The sequence below is a fragment of the Ischnura elegans genome, chromosome X, assembly GCF_921293095.1.
Source record: "Ischnura elegans chromosome X, ioIscEleg1.1, whole genome shotgun sequence".
Classification (NCBI taxonomy): Eukaryota; Metazoa; Arthropoda; class Insecta; order Odonata; family Coenagrionidae; genus Ischnura; species Ischnura elegans.
Genome location: NC_060259.1, coordinates 4,660,118 through 4,665,665, shown reverse-complemented (window position 1 = coordinate 4,665,665; position 5,548 = coordinate 4,660,118).

Here is a 5,548-nt window from a genome sequence, read left to right as displayed (position 1 = left end):
ATGGCCTTGGGAGGCCTCAAGAGTTTTTTGTGTTTCAAAAATGTGTTGCGTTGGGTGGTCAGCCCCTTGGTCGGTATCTTTTGCTTTGGGTATTTCCTGCATTGATTTCCTTTAGCTTTCTTCAGGGTCCCAAGGTCTTTCTTCATTCTGCACTTGGGCGAAAGCATCGGTGTATCGTAAATAAAAGACTGCATTATACAATTATTAAATAAGGACGCATGACGAGACTTATTCCACGTCGGTAATCAATACTGCACAACATAGTAGATCGGAACGAGAACGCGAGAAACCGTGTATCACTTTCGTAAATTGCTGTTTCCTTTTTCTCTCTACCGTTTGTTGTAGCAATCCATCACAAAATCCACGTTTATATCACTTGATTAATATTAGGGATGGGCAAAAATAACCGGTTTTATTTATAACCGGTTTTTTCAGAAGGTTAACCGAGTAAAAACCGGTTATGTTTCGACGCCGGTTAACCTGAGTACTCGGTTTTTTTTGGCATAACCGAAAAATAACCCAAGAAAAATAATTTGACTCCTGATTCCCGCACTCTCTCGCGAACCGTTGGAACTATCAGCACTTTTGCCGCTGCCACTGGATGAGGTTTTCCTGCGCCTCTACCGGCCCCAGAGAACATTAAAACCGGTATTTTTTGATGCAATAGAAAAACCTAGTGGCCGGTTAAAACCTAGGCCACGAGTACTCGTTGGCATAACCGATGGCAGGCGGGAGAGAAAAAACCGGATGAGGGAGTACTCGTTGGGGAAACCTATCGCTGTGGGAAGGTTTTTATCAATGGAAAAACCTAGTGGCCGGTTAAAACCTATGCGACGAGTACTCGTTGGCATAACCGATGGCAGGCGGTTATGGCAGGTTACAGGTATAGGTTTTTTCAGTGCATATCAACTAGTAAAAACTGTAACGAGAACTTGGTTATTCTACGGTTATTGCAAAATAACCTGAGGAAAATAACAAAGGCGTTGGAGTAGCTATTGCGGAAGTTAAATGGATATGAAGTACATGAAATATTATATTGGTTTGCGAAAGTATGCCTGCCATGTGATCAAATTCAATAATACAAATATGAATATTGAAAATTCGGGGGGGAGCCGGTACCCTCTTAGCTGTTTATACAATAAGGATCGAAAGGGTCGTAGTTCCCCATAAAATTTCGGGGGGGGGGTTGTTATGGACCCCCTAGCTTTTGATAAACTTAGTTATATTCAAACACAGTCATGGTTAGGGGGTTCTGTCTCCCCCGGGTGGACCGTAGTCTCGTTAGAAAATCTGGGGGGTTAGACCCCCTTAGATCTGTTATAAATTTAGTTATGTTAAAGAATGGCTGCGACATTGGAGTGGCTAGGGAGTCTCAGGGGACCCGGCCGCCTATAAAAATTCTGGGGGGGTATGATGACCCCCCTAGTTTTTTATGTAGATTTTGTTACTTTCAAGCACGACTATATCTGGGGGCGTCCTGGCCCCATAGAAGGGGTCGTAGTCCCCCATAAATTTTCGGGGGGGGTTATGGCCCCCCTAACTTTTTCGTTTTTGACTCAGATAAATTTAAGCACTGTCATATTTAGGAGGTCCGGCCCCCCCTGGAGTACCGTAGTTCCGCTAGAAAATCTGGGGGGCGGGACCCCCTTAGCTCTCTGTTATAAATTTAGTTATGCTATATATCTATGCTATACATAAAGCATGTCTGCGACATCAGAGTAGCTAGGGAGTCTCAGGGGACCCGGCCGCCTATAAAAATTCTGGGGGGGGGTCCCGCCACCCATATTTTATAGCGCGATTTTCTAACGAGACTACGGTCCACCCGGGGGGGACAGAACCCCCTAACCATGACTGTGTTTGAATATAACTAAGTTTATCAAAAGCTAGGGGGTCCATAACAACCCCCCCCCCCCCGAAATTTTATGGGGAACTACGACCCTTTCGATCCTGATTGTATAAACAGCTAAGAGGGTACCGGCTCCCCCCCGAATTTTCAATATTCATATTTGTATTACTGAATTTGGTCACATGGCAGGCATACTTTCGCAAACCAATATAATATTTCATGTACTTCATATCCATTTAACTTCCGCAATAGCTACTCCAACGCCTTTTTTATTTTCCTCAGGTTATTTTGCAATAACCGTAGAATAACCAAGTTCTCGTTACAGTTTTTACTAGTTGATATGCACTGAAAAAACCTATACCTGTAACCTGCCATAACCGCCTGCCATCGGTTATGCCAACGAGTACTCGTCGCATAGGTTTTAACCGGCCACTAGGTTTTTCCATTGATAAAAACCTTCCCACAGCGATAGGTTTCCCCAACGAGTACTCCCTCATCCGGTTTTTTCTCTCCCGCCTGCCATCGGTTATGCCAACGAGTACTCGTGGCCTAGGTTTTAACCGGCCACTAGGTTTTTCTATTGCATCAAAAAATACCGGTTTTAATGTTCTCTGGGGCCGGTAGAGGCGCAGGAAAACCTCATCCAGTGCAAGGTCGGTAAAAGCCAGGTCGTGTCACGCACTTGACCAATGCAATCCGCCATCTTGAGTCTCTAGCGCGGCGGGAATTCAAATTTTACGTGCATTTAAACGGGAGACATAGGTAAAAGGAAACACGGTTTTCTCACAACGTAATCAATGCAGGGAAGTGAAAGTTTTGTTATAGATAGTTAATAAAATGAAAATTTATGATACGTCTGTATTTTGAGTCTATGGTCCACGGTTCGACTCTGGAAAAATTGTCAACTCACGGGAAAATAAATTTCGCACTGCAGCGCTCTGGATGCATGGGTTGTAAGGAGTAGGGGGAAAATAGCGACTTTGGCGCATGACGTCACAACGTTCCCTTTCACTCCCAGTGAATTCCAGACACGTGCCGAGGCCATAGCTTCTCCCACTCGAGTTGGATATGTTCCTATTGGCAGTTAGCAAGATCTCCTCATCCGTGGAGGTAACGTGAATCTTATTTCCCAGTCTCGGCATCGGAAATAACCGAAATAATACCTCTAACTACTTTGCTATTGATCATTTTTGAAAATAAATCCTTTTAAGTGAAAGAGCAAGTAATTATCAGTAAAAAAGGTCTCTAACACTTTTTCGATACAAGTCATAGTTATGAAGATAAATAGTATCTTGTCTTATAAACACTTGTTGATTATTAAAAATCGCAATAACTTTGTTAATATTTATGCTATGATCACCATTCAAATTCCTATCATCATCAAATTCAATCTAGAATACTTTAGCATTTCCAAAAATTCGTCACCACAGCGATAAATACTCATTTTCAGAACCCTCCTCAAAAACTGCACATATTGTCTATGGGATGAGGCAAGGCTATAAGTGAAAGGCGTTTCCAAGCGATCTAAGTGGGATGGGTAGGTTACGCCTAGATTTGCCCCTTCCACGGTACCTTCAAAGCAGTATATAAGGCCGTGAAGTCTCTGAGAAAATCGTCAGCGGGCTCAGAACTAGTCTGAGTCCATCGACCCAACTGAATCATCGCGTAGGTCTTCAAGAAGTGAATTCTGCATGAATTCTGTATGAATTCTGCATGAATTCCAGAAGAATCATCAGAGACCCGGACGCCGAAGGAGTTTGCCGCTTTAAGGTAAATATGATCCGTAAAACTGAGTTTTTCGGATTTTTTTCTATTTTTTCTATTGCTTCTGGAACCGAGAAAATTCATGAGCGTGTTATGCTCAATACCCCCCCTTCGACTCCCGGTCAAAAAACAGGATGAAATTTTTAAGTATCCTAGGATACTAAGGGTATGGTAGAAATCCTGGTCCTAGTACTCTCGTTTTCTCCTCTAAAATTCGGGGAGATTAGTAAAGGAATAATTCCATTTGCAAAATTTTGATAGAGCAAATAGTTTAGATTTGGTGGGCCAATATATGAATGATGGTATTAGGAGAATATAGGTTAGTAGCAGGTATCTTTGTAAGAAAATCTTTAATAACTCCCTTATTTGAACAAATAGGACCATAGTTTAAATTTGAATGTTGATGAGTAAGTGACAACTCAACTTTTGTGTGTAAAAGAAATCACCTCACTCCAAGGGCGTGGCCCCTATACTCTGGAGATAATTCCTACGATGGTCTATAACTCCCTTAATTGAACAAATAGGACCATAGTTTAAATTTGAATGTTGATGAGTAAGTGACCACTCATCTTTTGTATGCAAAAGAAATCACCTCACTCCAAGGATGTGACCCCTTTACTCGGGAGATAATTCCTGCGATGGTCTATAACTCCCTTAATTGAACAAATAGGGCCGTAGTTTACATTTGAATGTTGATGAGTAAGTGACAACTCATCTTTTCTGTGTAAAAGAAATCATCTGACTCCAAGGGCGTGGCCCCTATACTCTGGAGATAATTCCTACGACCGCCTATAACTCCCTTAATTGAATGAATAGGACCATAGTTTAAATTTGAATGTTGATGAGTAAGTGACCACTCATCTTTTGTGTGTAAAAGAAATCATCTGACTCCAAGGGCGTGGCCCCTATACTCTGGAGATAATTCCTACGACCGTCTATAACTCCCTTAATTGAACGAATAGGACCATAGTTTAAATTTGAATGTTGATGAGTAAGTGACCACTCATCTTTTGTGTGTAAAAGAAATCACCTCACTCCAAGGGCATGGCCCCTATACTCTGGAGATAATTCCTACAACCGTCTATAACTCCCTTATTTGAACAAATAGGACCATATTTTAAATTTGAATGTTGATGAGTAAGTGACAACTCATCTTTTGTATGTGAAAGAAATCATCTCACTCCAAGGGCATGGTCCCTATACTCTGGAGATAATTCCTGCGATGGTCTATAACTCCCTTATTTGTGGATTTTTTACCTTATTTGGGGTGAAAGGAAATATGGAACGACTTCGCAATCCACCCGGGGAGAATTGAGCTAGGTATTTTCCACACTACTGGCGTCATTCAGTAGCAGCTTTGCGCATTCCTTACCTTATTTGGGGTGAAAGGAAATATGCAGTGACTTTGCAATCCACCCAGGGAGAATTGAGCTAGATTTTTCCACGCTGCTGATGTCCTTCAGAAACTTACTCTGAACACTCCTTTGAGGTGAAAGGAAATATGGAACGACTTCGCAATATTCCCGGGGAGAATCGAGCTAGGTGTCTTCCACACTGCTGGCGTCATTCAGTTGCAAGCTTGGTGCATTTCTTACCTTAATTGGGGTGAAAGGAAATATGGAACGACTTTGCAATACTCCCGGGGAGAATCGAGTTAGGTGTTTTCCCACACTCCTAACGTCTATCAGTTGCAAGCTTGGGGCATTTCTTACCTTATTTGGGGTGAAAGGAAATGTATAACTTTGCCATCTATCCGTGAGGATTGACCTCGGTTTTTTTCCACTCAGTTGGAATACCTCTGCAGCTGACATCATTCACAGTCTTCTCAACCCACTTGGCAGCCATCCGCTGAAGAGTAGGAGAAGAATTCCTTTTATAAATACCGATCGAAGACGGAAGCATTCATTGCAATCTCGTCATTTGATCCGAGAACTTCGT